This window comes from Lepus europaeus, chromosome 3 (genome assembly GCF_033115175.1).
Source record: "Lepus europaeus isolate LE1 chromosome 3, mLepTim1.pri, whole genome shotgun sequence".
NCBI classification, from domain to species: Eukaryota; Metazoa; Chordata; class Mammalia; order Lagomorpha; family Leporidae; genus Lepus; species Lepus europaeus.
This window is the reverse complement of record NC_084829.1, coordinates 101,428,509-101,446,319: the sequence shown is the minus strand read 5'-3', so window position 1 is coordinate 101,446,319 and position 17,811 is coordinate 101,428,509. Positions and strand designations below refer to the sequence as shown.

The window sequence follows — 17,811 nt, the reverse complement described above, 5'->3', positions numbered from 1 at the left end:
TTTATTTCCTAAGGGTCTCACCACCTCAATATGGCCCACTGGTGACAAAACTTAAGCACATAACATACGTCCTGCAAGCCACAGTGTGTCTCATTTGTAGAGCTTGTTTATCATGAACCATATCACTGTTTATACTCCCTTCAGCCTTCTGAATTTTCCAATTCCATACCAGAGTCCCCTCCAACTTTCAAGTAAATCAATGTGTTTTTAAACCATGCCTTTTTAATGAGTTTTATATATTTATTGGGCAGTGTAATATTTCCATACATTTATACGATATATACCGATCAAATCATGGTGAGCACATTTACTCTTCTTTGATTACTATGTGATTGAGTCCTTGACGCTTCCTTTTTTTTTTCTTGCTCATAAAACACATAATAAGTAGTTCATGCTTCACAAATGTTTGCACTCATATTCCCAAGACGTCTTTTTTGGCTTTCCAAACTAACAACACAGGATAATCTATTTGTTAACTTTATTGAGAAAAGAAAACGCATCAAGGGGATCTCAACACTCTCCAATTCTTTTTAGGCCTAACAAGAGGAAAATTTTCCTTGGACAATGTTTTCCATCAACCAACTACTTCGGATTTTTGAAAGGAACAGTATTAATTTCATATTGTTATTTAGAAAATTTCAACAAACCTAATGGCTTAAAACAAGACAAACTTATTCTATCACGGAATGTAGAACTCAGCCACTGAACAGGTTCCTCTTTTTCAGATATTGCAAGACCCAAATCAAAGATCTTGCAGGGTTGTGCACTTTCTGGAGGCTCAAGGAATGACTCTATTTCCAGCTCCTTGAGTTGATGGGCAGAATTCAGATCTCTGCACCTGGAGAGAAGGGGATTTCTCAGAATCTTTTCCTTAGCATGAGACATTTTTCACTTTTGATCTTGCAACCTAACAATGGAGAAGTGGATCTTTCTCACACTTTGATATTTTAGGCTACCTTTTACCCTTATGTTTCTCACATCAGTCAGAAAAATATTTTTTTTTAAAACTGACATTTATTTTTAAAGCAATATATTGAAACATTAGATTCTAAGGGTAAGAGCAAATTTATGATAATTACTAAAATTCACACATTAATGTTATATTAACACAAAGAACAGAGTCAATGGAGTTTCTAGATACAGTTCTACTGTATATACATATATATATCCACACAAACACACACATAAATATATATACATATATATATATATATATATATATATATATAGTGAATCTTGCCATACTTCTGCCCTTCTTCTTTCCCTCCTTACTCCCACCTTTCCTTCATTCTCACTTTCTTTTTCTTTGTTTCTTTCTCTCTTTCTCTCCTCTTTCTTTTTTCTCTTTTATTTTTAGATAACATTTTAAATTTACATTATAGTGAAAGGTTTTATACTCCATTAAATAAATGTTCAACAAGAAAAAAAGACTACAGTTCAGTGGGAATATAGGAAAGGGCTATAAACAGTAATCAAGTGAATAGATGTCTACTTCAGTGATATACATTACATTATAAAGTAATCACAGATTATCAAAAAAATAGTAGAATATCACTCCAAACCTTTGGTTTGATAAAGATACAAAGCAAAGTTTGACACAACTATACTTGCAGTGGTACTACTACATGCAGACATTTCTTTTTTTAATTTTTGATTTCTTTTCTTTTAGCTCCTACATATAAGAAAGAATATGCCTCTCACCATATATAAAGAAACAACTCAAAATGGATCAAAGACCTAAATTTAAGACTTGAGATTATGAAACTGCTGGAAGAAAATGTAACAGAAAAACTTCAAGACATTGGTGTAGGTGTTGAGTTCTTGAACAGGACTGCCAAAGCATAGGCAACAAAGACAGAACTAGACAAATGTGACTATATCAAAGTCAGAAGCTCCTGCACAGCAAAGGAAACAATAGCAAATAATATATAGAGTGAAGAGGCAACCAACAGAATGGGAAAGATATTTATAAGCTGCCTATCCAACAAAGGATTAATATCTAGAATACATCTGCACCTCAAAAATCTAAACAACAAAAGCAACGAATTCAGTGAAGAAATTGGCAAAGAACCTCAACAGATAGTTCTCAAAGGAAGAAATACAGATGATTAATAAATATGTGAAAACGTGCTCAACATCACTAGCCATCAGGAATCTGCTACAAATCAAAATCACAATGAGGTGTCACCTCACCCCTGTCAGGATGGCTGTCATTCAAAAGACAGGAAATAACAAATGCTGGGCAATACATGAAGAAAGGTGAACTCTTAAACACTGTTGGTGGAGATATAAATTAATGCAGACACTGTGGAAAACAGTATGAAATTTCTTTGAAAGTAGAAGTAGACTTGCTATATGATCTAGCAATTTCACTACAGGGTATATATACAAAAGACCTGAACACACTGCATCAAGACGATACCTGCAACACCATGTTTATAACAACACTGTTCACAATAGGCAAAACATGAACTCAACCACGGTGTCCATCATCAGATAGATGAATAAAGAAAACATTTTATACACACACACAAAATACACGCACAAAATGTGCATACAATGGAATATTATTCAGGTATAAAATAATTAAATTCTACCATTTACATCAAAATGTATTCAACTGAAGGACAGCATGTTGAGGGAAATAGGCTGGGCACAGAAAAATAATTAGGAAAATATCTTTGCTTTATGGACTCATTTGTATAGATTGGTCACATGTAAAATCCAGGATAAAAGTCCTATTTTAAGATTTGAAATTTTTATTATATTTACAAAATCTTGTCACAGAAACAAACTAAATTAGTGATTAATTGAATAATCAAAGGAGAAGTATCTTGCTGGGGCATGTTTAGAATTTTGCCTGCCACAAATGCCACACCATTCATTTGCCCCTACTGTCCTGAACACTTAGAGCTAGCAGAAAGTGAAACTATGAAACCAACCTGCAGGCAGTCATACCAACTTCAACACCCAAGGGTATGCCCGGGGTGGTAGGGGGATCTTAGCAGTTTAAAGGTCTCTATCTTTGCGCAGTCTTCCATTATGTGGTGGAGTGTATCTTATCTCTAATTCTATATCATGATTAATCAACTCAACATAGTATCATGCTGAAACTAGACATTCGTCATTCATTAAATCTGAATATGGAAGGTAGATTTTAAAAGTAGATAAACCAAAGTCCCCTAGCCAAAAACAAATTAGGATATAAGCCTAAAGAAAAAGCTAAAATCTCTTATGTTTTCCAGGTGATAATATTATTTACAAGTTCCATGAACAGATATCAGGTACAGAACCTTATGAAGTGGACCCAATCATTTCTGAATGACATTAACCATCTTTACTCACCTGCAATTGATTAGATTCAAGGCTGAAAATCCTGAGACTCTGTTAGATATTTAACACTTATTTTATTATCAGGGTTGTTCTACAGAGAATTAGTTTATAATTCACACTTTTTACATTTGTGGGTCTAAGCCATTATAAATATTTACAGAAAACTTAGTGTCACTATATTGATAGAGAAACTAAAATATTTTCTCCTACTCTCATTAAAAATATTTATGTATTTGTAAGGTAGAGCCAAAGAGAGAGAGAGAGAGAAAGAGAGAGAGAATCTTTCATCTGCTAATTCACTCCTCAAAAGACTGCAAGAGCTAGGACTAGAAAAGCTGAAGCCAGGAGGCAGGAACTCCATCCAAGGTTTCTACAAGGTTCACAGGGATTCAAGTGTAGGAACCAGCATCATGTGTTGCCTCCCAAGGTGTGCATTAATATCAAGAAACATAATAGCTGGGACTCAAATGAGACCCTCTGATATGGTATGTAGGATTGTGGCTTAATTGTTGTACCACACACTTGTCCCATGATTTTATAATTTGGGTGTTTATCTTCATGGTCTTTGACTATTTTGAGTTTTTAAAAATATTCTCAGCAAGCTAACTTCACTTTATTTTTTTGCACACGGATATTCAGTTTTCCCAAGAACAATTAAAAATATTTTCCTCCCATTGAATGGTCCCCGCACTCTCATGAAAAATCACTTGACCTCATGTACAGAGTTTGTTTCTGAGTTCTTTTTTTTTCTTTTATATCGTTCTGTGCGTCTGCTTAAAAGCTTATATCATACAGCTATGATGACTGCAGCTTTGTAGTAAGCTTCGAAATCAACACTGTGATACTCTTAACCTTATTTTTTTCTAAGATAGTTTGGTTATTTGGGTAACTCTGAGATGATTTTAGCATAGATGTTTCTATTACTGACAAAAGGACTGGGACTTTGAAGTGGTAACATCCATTCTATACATTATTTTGTTTAATATTTACATCTTAACAATATTGTTTTTGTGTTTTCCATTTATTGAAGTTTTGATTTTTTTTCAACGACAGCTTATTGTTTTCAATATGCAATTTTTCCCCTGTTTGGTTAAACTTATTCGTAAGTAATTTATTCTTTTGGAGCTATTGTAACCAGAACATTTTTCTGAATTTCCTTTTCAAAATGTTAATTGTTAATGTAATGATACATAACTGTTTTTGTGGATTAATTTTTATCCTTGCTGAAGTTTTAAATTCTAATCACATTTTTGTGGAAAAATAATTTTTATTTTAAAGTAATATTACCATAATGGCATATACATATTCTTTTTTCATATTGTTAACTGATATTTTAAAAAATTATGAACAATGATTGTACAAATGTGTGGAATACCTACAATATTCCAATACATGTATGTGTATTAATCAAATCAGTGTAGTCAATGTTTCTCCTTCTTTGACATTACTTTATGATTAGAGGCTTGGAGCTCCATTCTTCTAGTTGCACATAAAATATACACTAGTTACTGTGAACTACAGTTACCCTCCTATATTGCATAGCATTAGGGAGTTATTTCTTTGATAACCCTGCTTTTGTAGCTATTATTCAAGAATCCATTTTTTAGCCAGATGTCACAGGGCAAATATCTGAGTTTAGGTCATGTATGGCTTTGATAACCCCAATTAGAAGCATATATCTATCATTTGTATAAAATGTTAGGGACAGTTAATATTGAAAATATATTTGCTGAATAAAACCACACACTCATGTTGGAATGCATTTGGCTTATTTTGATGTTTTTAATCCCATGGCAAACCTATGCCATTTGTATTTAATGTGTACTAGGTTAGGTTAAAATTATATAATCATATGCACATTGCTATTTCCAGTTTTTAAAAAAAGAATACTTTTTATGAAATCACTGTTTATTTTTTAATCAAAACATTCAGCATGCACCATAATTTCAAAATTAATTTTTAGGACATGTAATTATTATCATATTATTATCCAAGATGTACGTCTTGAGAATATTTTTGATGATTCATTTATGATTAATTCCTTCAAGCATTTCCCATAGAATTATGATGTAGCTTTCTAAGATATTTAAACCAGTCAATATAATTTTACCTCATAATACTAGTTCTATAAAATGCAAATTAACAAGTAAAGTATTAGGCAAATTGAATTTTTCATGCATATTATGTATATACATAAAATGATTCAGAATATTGGATATCATTGCCAAATCATTTCACTTATAGGCCATAATAAGGATCAAGAAGAATTTCCCATATAAAAGATATTAACAAAATGGAAATTTTTACAGACATGCAATTTGCATCCTAATCCCAGACAGGACCTGAATGTCAAAACCAATATAGCTAAGAAAATAAAGTTAAAAACATTTGTTTCAGCTTGGAAGAAGATGTCCATAGAGAATAAAATTAATGAGGTTGAATATTATCTAAATCCCCTCAAAATAACTAGAAAATACACCACTTGTTAAATTTCTAATTGAACATTTGAATAACTCACTAAAGTGAACATGTAGTACAGTAATTGAAAGGATAGGAGCATATTTTTGAAATTAGACATCTGAATGTTGAAGTGTGGATTTACTGCTTAACACTATCTTATATGCATTTCTTCATTTAAATTTCTTTCTCATAAAATCTAGAATATGTAATCATGAAGATGTTAATACAGTATATAGTAAATGCTCAGTATGCGTTACTTGTTATTTTTTCAGGTGAAACAGAAAATCACTCTCTGTCTTTTCAAATGCTTTCTGAATCAAAGCAATGCTACCATAAAATATAAATATTTAAACATTTATTTTGTTTGGTATGATCTATAAGTTAAATGTAGATAAGGTTTTCTATTCTTGTAATCTTTGAACTTAACATGTACATTTAAATTTATTTAGAAAATAAAAACTATAGTACTACTGTTCACAATAGCCAAAATTTACAGTCAACCAAGATATCCCTCATCAGATGAATGGATAAAGAAAATGTAGTATATATACTCAATGGAATATTATTCAGCTGTAGTAAAGAATGAAATTCTACCATTTGCAGCAAAAATGGATACAACTGGGGGATATCATGCTGTATGAAGTAAGCCAGATCAAGAAAGACAAATGCCGCGTGTTCTCTCTTATATTATATATATATATATATATACATATATATATTTTATTTTTAAATAAAACTTAAAAAACAAAAAAGGAAAAAAGAAAGAGATATCTGTGTGTATCAGTATTGCTGCAAATATAGTTTTGTAAACTATATTTTATGCCTTTGTCAAACCAATGGTTAAGACTGTTATACCACTATAGTTTTAATAATTTGGGATTACTTTAAAATTTACTGCATATGGCTGAAATGGTCATTTCTTCATTTGATTGCTGTTTATAGCCATTGTCTATATTCCTACTCAACTAAAGTCTTTTTGCTTTTTAGCTGACTAAGCTTCTTGGTCACTGAACTATTAAGCTACTGGGAGTTTATTTGCCCACAATCCTGCAGGCTAGAATTCAAGATCAAGTCGTCAGCAGTATTAGCATCATTCTGAAATCTCTTACTTCGATTCATAGATGACTAGATTCTCCCTCTTTCTTCATATGATGTATCCATTGCACATTTAGATGGCTATGCCATAATCTTTTGTTCTGGAAAGAACATCAGTAATATTGGATTAGAGTCACATTGGTACATAGGAACTCATTTTATCTTAAATATTTCATAAGAATTCTACCTTCAAACCCGAGGACTTTTAACATTTGAATTTTGGGGAGGAAAATATTTCAATCCATGAGTACAGGGTGCTTGGAATTAAGATTGGAGGAAAATTACTAAGTAATAGTAAGGTGTAGGCCATGACTATGCAAGAGAATGGCTGAGGTAGTGTGCATAGTAAAATCATTGGAAGGGATGGGTTGATGGGAATACTATCTTTGTACAATGAAATCACTAATATTTAATTAAAGATCATCATGGAAGAATGGCAGTAAGAAGAAAGTTAATATAAATTGGACTGTTCCATGAGTGTGGAGAAATTAACAAGTATATATATATAAATGACATAAACTCATTATTCTGTAGAAAAAATAAAAGAAATAATCTAAGATCAAGTGTGGAACTCAAAGGGAACACTTATCCCAAATTCAGGACCATTAGTTTATGAATATGGTGGAGAAATGATCCACCAGTTGAGAAGAGGAAAGTAGGAAACTACAGGAAAGACTCACCATCCAAAAGATGCCCAGAACATTCAGGGAAGAGATTGATGATTTAATGCAGTTGAGACATGGGAAAATATAGTAATATTTAAATTCTTAGGAATAGAATACACACAGACAACGTACCACAAGTGTACATCAAAATGATAATGCAAAAAAGTGATTAAAAAACAAAGATTACAGAGCTTATTTTTTAAATATTTATTATTTTATTTATTTGAAAGAGAGTTACCGAGAGAGGTAGAGACAGAAAGAGAGGTCTTCCATCCACTGGTTCACCCACAAGATGGCTGCAACGGCTGGAGCTGTGCAGATCCGAAGCCAGGAGCCAGGAGCTTCTTCCCGGTCTCCAACATGGGTGCAGGTGCCCAAGCACTTAGGCTATCTTCTACTGCTTTCCCAGGCCATAGCAGAGAGCTGGATTGGAAGAGGAGCATCAGGACTCGAACAGGCGCCCATATGCGATGCTGCCGCTTCAGGCCACGGCTTTAATGCACTGCGCCACAATACCTGCCCCAGAGCTTATTTTTCAATACAATCTTAGCCAAGTTGAAGACAGTTAGTAAGTGATGACACAAGATAATGTAAGCAATCTTCGAATAATTGAGGGTCTTCAGAATTTAACCATGTCAGTGCAGTCTTTCTTACATTATTAACTGAAGAAAAATGAGTGTATTTCAAGGATATTTTAAGATTAGGCAACAAGATGAAGCCAGAAGGAGTCAAATCAGGACTGTAAGGTGGATGCTGAGGATTTCTAATTTAACTTTTCATAATATGATGCATGATAAGAGGAACAAGCAGGAGCACTGCTGTGGTTAAGAAGGACTCTTTGGTGAAGCTTTCTCAGGCTTTATTCTGCTAATTTTTTTTTTTTGCCAACTTTTCCTAAATATTCCATAAGAAGCAGATATTATTCTTCAGCTCTCCAGAAAGCTAATAAAAATGCCATGAGCATCCTCAAACAGTCACCTTGGCTTTTGCTCTTGACTCGTGCGCTTTGGCTTTGGTTGGACCATTTCCACATCTTGGTAGTTACTGCTTTGACTATGCTTTGTCTTCAGCTTAATACTGATAAAGCAAAGTTTCATCTCCTATTACAATTTTTCCAGGAACTATTTGAAGATCTTGATTTAACTTACTTAAAATTTCCCTGAAAAGCTCCATTTTTGTCTGCAGCTGACCTGGGCACAGCAGTTTCGGCATCCATTGAAGAGTTTGCACTACTGTAATCTTTCAGTAGGAACTGTGGCGAGGCTGAACCAATGCAGACATTTATGTGGCTGCCTTTTATTTGTGCTGCTAATCATTGCTCCTTTTCAATTAGGCCTTGCACAAAATTAGTTTTTTCCTTGCTAATTGAAGTGTATGATCTGTGCTGAGAGCTTATCTTCAGCATAAAAAGTCCCTCATTAAAATGAGTACCAATTTGTAAATTGATGATTGAGAGGGACATTCTCTCCACAAAATTTCCCAAAATATCAATGATTTTAATATTCCACAAACAAAGCTTCACTATAGTTTTCATGCTTGGTCTTGCGGAAAATTTAGCAGACCTTATGTTGCTGTGATTGAGGTTCTTTTTAAATTTATGTCATTCTTCCTGACGACTCAAACTAGACCCTGTCTATAAATGTTATAATAAGTTAGTGCTACTTTATTTTGGTCCAAATGTTTTTTTAATTCAATTTTTGTTTTATTGCTTACATATGAATTGCACAGTGAATTTTTACACTTCAAAAAAAAACTACTTCATTATATTTAATACACAGATAAGACAAATTCCATTTCTAGACAGAAAGAAGAGAAATATTTCGGGAAGGGATTGGAATTTAATTGCTAGTAAAGTGTAGTATTAGTATCCTAAAAGATAATTAGTTTAGAAGTACCAAGCAAGTACATGAATATGTATGTGACAATCAAACACTACCAATGCAGTGATGGTCAATACACATATAGAAGGAACATTCAAATATTACCTGTTCAACGTCAAGGAAAAAAATAAAGTGATATAAGCAACTGTATACAGCAAAAATGAGAATGATTAACAATTTATTGAGTTTTATATACTACAAAAATAGAGCAAGACAGTGAACTTCAGCAAATCCTAGCTTTCATTGTCTGAACTGGCTACGATACAGTATGCTCTCCTAGTCTCTGGAGAACCTCCCACAGACATGGTAGGTCACCAGAAAAAAGATCCATATCTTGGGAATCCTTGTCAACAAGACCACTTCACTGACCCAAGATTTACGAAATCTTCTGTGATTCCAAAACAACATCAACAAAAATCCCAAAAAAACCAAGTCAACAGTTTACAAAGACGGAGAGAACAGTGACGAACATGAACTGTGATGGTTTTCCTATGCATGCAGTACGTGCATTTCTAAATCACTGAGAAATGGGAAATTTTATAGAGCAAAGTTTATGTTTTGCATGAAAGCAAATTAATATATATCTTTTCTTAAACTATGAAATTTATGTATCTTCATACAAAAGCACACAGTGTTGATCTATAAAATGACATCCAAGTGGATGATGATTGTTTTGTATGTCCCCCTGCTTAGATTTTTTAAATGTACAGCAGGGATTCGCATCCTTCTTTAGAAATACAAAAGATAAAAAGAAAAACCATAACATAAACTTTGACTTATTAACTGGTGACGCATTTTATCTGATCAGAGGCAGTGACAGTGACAACAGGGCCATCTAGTCCTCCAGTGGCGACTGCACTGTTGCTCTGAACACAAGTCTTGTGCACTGACATTTAATTCACCGTTTTAGCACCAGTTTCCAGCTTAAAATAACTATTCTTTTCAATCGGTTGCCCTTTGGTTTCAATATTCAACAATTTTCAAGTATTTCATTATCATTTCCTTACTTTTTTTTTCTGCTTCTACTAATGATGACCAAATAACTATAGAACGAAGTTAAAACATTCCATTATTCATGATGATTTTTCAAACAAAAACCAAAACTGAATTATATTTTAAGGTACAATTTTTGATGTGTAAGAGGAAATTGAATCTGAACTATAAACATTTTATAAAAATGTCTTAAGATAATTTTATTAGAGTTGGGAAGAGAATTGTTCATTTTTACAATGTGATGGAATTCACTAAAATGTACCTAGTTTCATGTCCATCAGTATATGTATAAGGTACACCTGTGATCCTGATAGTGGAAATCAAAAGAAGCTCACAAATTAAAAGTCCACTTGAAGAATTTTTGACCATGAATATTTAAACCAATGCACAATATGAAACTATAAATTCATGTGCTCCTAACAGAAATCAAATGTACAAACTCCTCACAGCTGAACTAGTGGCTGTTTTAAATGTCCTTTTTTTCCTATACTAAATATACATATATATATATATATATTTACATGTATTTATATATATATTTTTTGACAGGCTGAGTGGACAGTGAGAGAGAGAGACAGAAAGGTCTTCCTTTGCCATTGGTTCACCCTTCAATGGCCACCATGGCCAGTGCTCTGCAGCTGGCGCACCGCGCTGATCTGAAGCCAGGAGCCAGGTGCTGCTCCTGGTCTCCCATGGGGTGCAGGACCCAAGCACTTGGGCCATCCTCCACTGCACTCCCGGGCCACAGCAGAGAGCTGGCCTGGAAGAGGGGCAACCGGGACAGAATCCAGCGCCCTGACCAGGACTAGAACCTGGTGTGCCGGCGCCACTAGGCGGAGGATTAGCCTATTGAGCCGCGGCGCCGGCCAAGTATATATTAATATACATATATATATCATATAATTAATGAAGCCACAGCAAAATACTATTATAATTTCAAAGCATGGCCTGTAAACGAATACATCTTATGATATAAAAAAAAAAAAGTATTGCACATTTCAGTATTCCAAGAGCAAGATCTAAGCCTCTCAAGTAGAATGGTCAAACTTTTAGCAAAAACACACAGTATTACAAAAACTAGATGCTTTAATATGGCTATTCTTAGGGTCATGTTCTAGGAAACTATTCCACAAGATGTCATTACTGTAAACACATTAAGGAATAGCTACCCAATATTATCACAGTAAATGACTAGAGATGCTTGTCACAACTTACCTAAGTTAGCATGGGAATGGGAAGCCACAGGACAGTTTTGCATCCCCAGGAGTAGGAATATAATTGTATGTATTTGCTTTGGAAGATAAAAAATTAAAAGTAATTCTATTTCTAAACAGTTCTGTTGACATTTAAGAAATACAGTAGACACATCACACGTTTTCAATCCTCTGGAGGCTTACTATTTGCAAAAAAAGTTGTTTCTGAAAAGAATAAAATACACCGTTTAATAATGGAATAATGTGAGACCAATACATATTCAACTTTAAATGTCAAAAGAAACCTCAAAACAAATTACATGGTATAAATCTAACTTCAAAAGTACTCTAAATCATATATAGTTCCAAAACTTCTTATATGATATGCTAAGCATTTGGTTAAAGATAATTTCCATCATTATTTTCAACAAGTATGTTAATATGCATTAAGTAAACCCTGAAAACTCAACTTGGCCTTAATTTTAAGCTTTAAAATCCTATGCTGAGGTCTTCCTGGGCCACTCAGTACACACACAGATCTGGAAACTTCATCTCATACACTGGGACAGACTGGTATTGGGCATGCCCAGAAGTAACGGTCAGTGTTCCTGATGGACTGGGAGGAGGACTTATGGTGAGCTCCAATATTTGAGCAAGTCTATCATGAAGCAAATTTGCTTTGGATTCACACTGTGCTGCTATTTCTTCAAAAGGTGCTTTCTGGAATTTCTCTATGACAAGACGTCTCTTTTCCTTTTCTTGTTCTTCCATCCCACTGGTATCAATTGCTTTCTTCAATGTTTCAAAGGTTATTTCTTCAGTATTATTAGCCACGTCATCAGGATTAATGCCATTCAGTAAAATATCCACCTGAATGGACACAGTGTCTCCAACGCTTTTTCTTCTGGAAAGTTGATCTTCATCTGTTACCTGTGGTACATGTGGAACTGACAGCCTCTCCACGCTGTACCCACTTCCTCCCAGCGACTCTGCAATCTTGTTGGTCAGAAAATACATTTTTTTCATGTTTCTCTAAAGATTTTGGAAGCAGGCACTTACCTCTGAAAATATGCTCTGGTAGAAAATAAGGGGCTTCCATAGTTCGAATTTCAATAACCTTGCTAACATGCTGGCAAAATGTAGGGACCGCTATCATCTGACTTACAAAGTTGAGGTACGCTGCAACCAGTGCCATGATTCCACACCAATGGAACATTGGCAAATTATCCTCATTGATAATCACACTGTCCTGTAAGGCAGTGACCAGGTGGATGAGATCAATAACCACTTCTTCATTGGCCAGTTCAATGATTATAAGAGCAAGAGAAGTGTAAAGTAGCTCATAGTTTTTCTGAACGTTGTCTTCCTCTTTACAGCTCAAATATTTGTGCTGATACAGTTGTTGCCCATTCTTCTTCATGAAACTTGTATCTTGTCTACAGATTTTTTCTCTTTTTATCTTTAGGTCAGCCACATCTGGTATTATTCTGATCTCCCAGAGCTTGGCTCTATTGTCATGGAGATCCATGAGGTTGTGCATGACTGCCAGAACTAACTGTCTCAGTTCACAATCTTCCATGAGAGCTGGAGACAACAAAGGATCCAGAAAAGACCCTGGAAGTGCAGTAACAATTGTCTTTGCTTTGTATCCAAAGATTACCGTGAGTAAAGACCTCGGCAACATTATCTGAATCCACCTCGTTCCCAAATCCCCTAGTTGACTGATATACAAAGTATGGGTAGATGTTCCAAAAACTGGTACTTTCCCCATGATGAACATCATGATTCCTGACCTCTGAAAATCTGGCAGCTTACTTCCAAAAAATCCTATATTTGGATGATAGCGTTCTGCACAATCTTCTCGTCATTGTCTTTGGAACTTGTGTTTAGGTTGGCACTACCTATAGGTCCCCCCTGTAAATCATTTGCTTCAAATTCAACACTGAGATGCAGATGCTTCAATAGAGTATTGAACACTTCCAGCACGGTGGGCCCTATGGAGCCTTTAGCAGCAATGGCAACAGCCTCTAATAGAACCTGAATAATACCCGCTCGAACCCGTGGAGAATCTTTTTTACAAGCATCAAGGTGTCCTAGAATCTCCTGGATTACATGATAATACTGAGCCTGAATAGAGTACATTATAATTTTAAAGCAGTGAACCGCAAATTCATTGGGATCCCACAGTTTGCGATGATCTAAATGCGCAAAAACTGGTCTAACAGTATTATTCATATTCCCAAAAGTCGCTCTACCCAGCAGTTCTCTGAAACAGCTCTAGGCCAGCACAGCAGGATTCTCCTCTTTGTCAGCTGCAGAAAGAGAAGAAGGAGGGCCCAGGCGACTGTCAACTTCTTCTATCTTTTGCATGTTAAACAGGAGGGATGGAACAATCTTATCCATACGCTGAGGTTCCCAGATGGTCGCCCGAAGTTCATCATTAACTGTTTTGCGAACCACACCTTGAATACCCCTGATTCCAGCAATTCAGATTTCTGTTCGTATTTCTGGATCACTATGACTGGAATGACACATGGCACTAAATCAAGACACAAAAAAGTCATAACGCCTGTTTGCAAATTTCACTGAAGAATTTGTCCCAAGAACTTGCAGCTTTGCTTCCCCTGATTCCAGCAGCTTCGCCACCATATGAAGAAAGCTTTCTACAAATGCTTTGATGCTTTGAGAACGGCAAGCCATGAGAAGCTGGTCCAATGCCTCCATGGCAATTAAAACACACCAGGAGCGATGCCTGACAGCATCCCTGCTCAGTCTTTCTGCCAGGTATGCACCAATTCGATCCAACTTCTCTGGAGCAGATACTGCATAAAATGTCAATTTCTCCATATCAGCTTTAAGAAGGCCATCTTTTGGATCGTCAGGGAATATGTTGTCCACCAGGCGTTTGTAGCGAGGACGCAATGCAGAACAGCAGCAACAAGCTGGGGTAGGCATTGTGATCCCAAGCCGCGCTCGCCGCCGCACCAAGGCTTGGTGGGGCCGCGCAGTCCTCGCCATTGGCATCTTGAGGGCCGGCGGAGGCGCAGCCCAGGTGAAAGTCGAGGAAGCAAGAGCGGATAGAACAGACACGGAAACCACAGCTCCGGCAACGAAGCCAGCAACAGGGGGCCCACGGCGGCCCCGCTCCGTGCCGGACGACGCGCTCCAAATGTTTTTTGAAGTCTATCCATTTTTATTATATTAATTTTCTGTTAATGTTTTAAAGGCCCCACATATGCCCATGATTCATTTGTATGTGTGAGACAGAATGGACATTTTTCCAAAATATTCAATACATGTCCTTTTTGTAATTAGATGATATATAAAGAACTTCAAGAGGAATATCAAATATTAGGCAGTTTTATAATTCCAGAAATTATTGATGTGATATGAAGTGTATTTAAACTGTTCCAGAAAAATCTATTTTGGCTTTTTATGCTATCTCACACTTTCTCCTTAAGTCTCTGTTATTTCCCATGTATGTTACTCATCTCCTTAAATGCTCTCAACGTACATTTGCTCTTTTACTTTGGAATTTAAGAGAAATTACTTAAGTCTACATTTACTATATTTGAAAGGAAAAAGACAGGACAGATACACAATGAGATCTTTTTTTGTTGGTTTACTGCCCAAATGTCCTCAATAGCCAGGGCTGGGCCATGCCAAAGCTAAGGGCCTGTTTCTCATTCAAGGTCTTCTACTTGGATGACAGGACTCAGGTTCCTTGAGCCATCAGTACTCCAAGGTGTGCATTACCTGCAACCTGGAATTGAAGCAGAGCTTGAACCCAGGTGCTTCAAAATGACACATGGGCATCCCAAGTGGTGTCTTAACTGCTGTATCACGTGATTGCCTCTCAGGAACAAAATCCAGTATCAATAATAGAGAACAGATGAACACATTTAGATTTGGGATAAATCCCAGAACAACTCAGTACTTGCCTGAATTTTCTCATAAGAAATGAAGTGCCAGAAAACTGTGGTAGCATTTCTAAATTTGTCAAATATTTTAATTTTGTATCTCTTCTCTTTATTTTAAGGTTTTCATATCTTGGTTGGTTGTGTTGGTTTATTTGCCTCCTGGTTTCTGTTGAATTCAACTCAATAAAATTATAAATTTAATGTTCTGAAAGTATCATGAAGTAAGTTAAATGCAGTATTTAAAACCAGAAGCAAATATTCTAGATATAATTTGTATAATGCACAGAAAATAAGTTAAAAAAAAACAGAAAAAAACCCACCAAAATTTCAAATCTGCTAAAATCATCATTCATGTTCCAGCTAGAATGGTCAGGAAGCAACATTGATATTTTATAGCACCTCTCAACAATAATATTATGGCTGTGGAATTTTGTTATAATGCATCACAATATATTATCTGAGATGACCAAGAGTTAGTATTTCTATTTGTTTCTAATATCCTGTGGTATTCTGTTTTAGAAGAATTCACTGTTTTATAACTAAAATCAATAAAAATTATATTGGCCAGTGCCGCAGCTCAATAGAGTAATCCTCCACCTGCGGTGCCGGCACACCAGGTTCTAGTCCTGGTCAGGGCGCCGGATTCTGTCCTGGTTGCCCCTCTTCCAGTCCAGCTCTCTGCTATGGCCCAGGAGTGCAGTGGAGGATGGCCCAAGTGCTTGGGACCTGCACCCGCATGGGAGATCAGGAGAAGCACCTGGCTCCTGGCTTCAGATCAGCGCAGTGCACTGCCCACAGCGCACCGGCCACAGTGGCCATTGGAGGGTGAACCAACGGAAAAGGAAGACCTTTTTCTCTGTCCCTCTCTCTCTCTCACTGGCCATTCTGCCTGTCCAAAAATAAATAAATAAATAAATAAATAAATAAATAATATTTATATTTAGATCCTTAATATATTAGAATTTATTTTAAAGCACAATCATCTGACTGTAATAGATAAATGTGTTTTATGAGATTGCAAAATTTTAATTCTATTTTATGTTAAAATTATGTATATTTACAGTCCTCAGTGTGACATTTCAATACATTAAAAAAATAGTTCCATTAACAAATGAGTTACCTTTCCATTGAGTCACTTGTATTCTAAAGTTATTTTTCTTCATGTTTACCCTCTTCACATGAACCACATGAACCTGTTTGCTTAATTTTCTTGTTTTCATATCTCAACAGAGAAGCAGGCGCTAGTGAAAGTACAGATGTTCTTAGATAATCATCTTCCAGAAATGTGGAGAATGGAGAATCTCAGTGGATATGAAACATTTTCTAAAATTGGATCAGAAACTTTTTAACACATTTTGGTCCCCTGAAGTAGAAGCTTAAAGGATTGAGAGTAAATCCACTTGTCTCTTATCATATTAAAATGGCAGCATTCCTGTTGTGCTAAAATAGTTTGTTCTGTTAAGCTGAAAAACTAATTCTGTTTTGTTTTGTCTAGAAGAAAACACTTGGACTCAAGATATAGATTCTTAATCTTGATGCTTATTTGGAATTATTATCTTAGAAGAGAAGAATGTGAATAATAATTGATGTTTGGTATAAATACTATCAAATATCGTTCATTTGTTTTACTTCTTTCCAAAGATCCATCTGGTTCATATTTACTGTTCTTTAATTTCTTAACTTTGTTTCTTTCTCTTCGTAAATGCATTTCTGGTTTTGGATGAATTTTTAGTTCAAATCATATGAATGGATTTTTAAAAAAAAAATTTGCCCACATATGAGTTAAAACTTGAAAACTTATATATGTATGTTTACATGTATAGTAATCCCAAGTATTTTCCATCCCTAAATAATCAGAAATAGTATTAATCCATATGCATCTTTCTACTTATAAACATATGTCTTTCCCTTTTTTTGTAAGAGTTTTGACATGTAATATTCTTAAATAATATCTGTAAGGATCTACAAGGGATACTAATCAAATTATTTATCAGAGCCCGCTATTGGGAGAATACTTCCTATGCCAATGAAAAAAAGATATGTAGAATGAAGTCTGTATGGTTAAATCATTTGATTTAACCTTATTTCTCTTTGAACATGACTTTTCCACAGTTTACCTGATGATAAATTGTATAATTTATGCTGCTACAATTGCTCTCCAGGATTTTCCAATTGTGTATATGTTTTCACTTTCCAGCTTTTGCAGGTAATTGAAAGTAGAGACTATGTTTTTGTACCCCTAGAGTATCCACAAAGGCATTTAATAAATAGA

At 35.2% G+C, this 17,811-nt stretch overlaps 1 pseudogene; it reads right to left on the bottom strand.

Moving 5' to 3' along the window:
• Nucleotides 1-12,081: 12,081 nt before the first annotated feature.
• Nucleotides 12,082-14,589, bottom strand: LOC133757030 (protein EFR3 homolog A-like; annotated as a pseudogene).
• Between the last annotated feature and the right edge of the window lie 3,222 nt (nucleotides 14,590-17,811).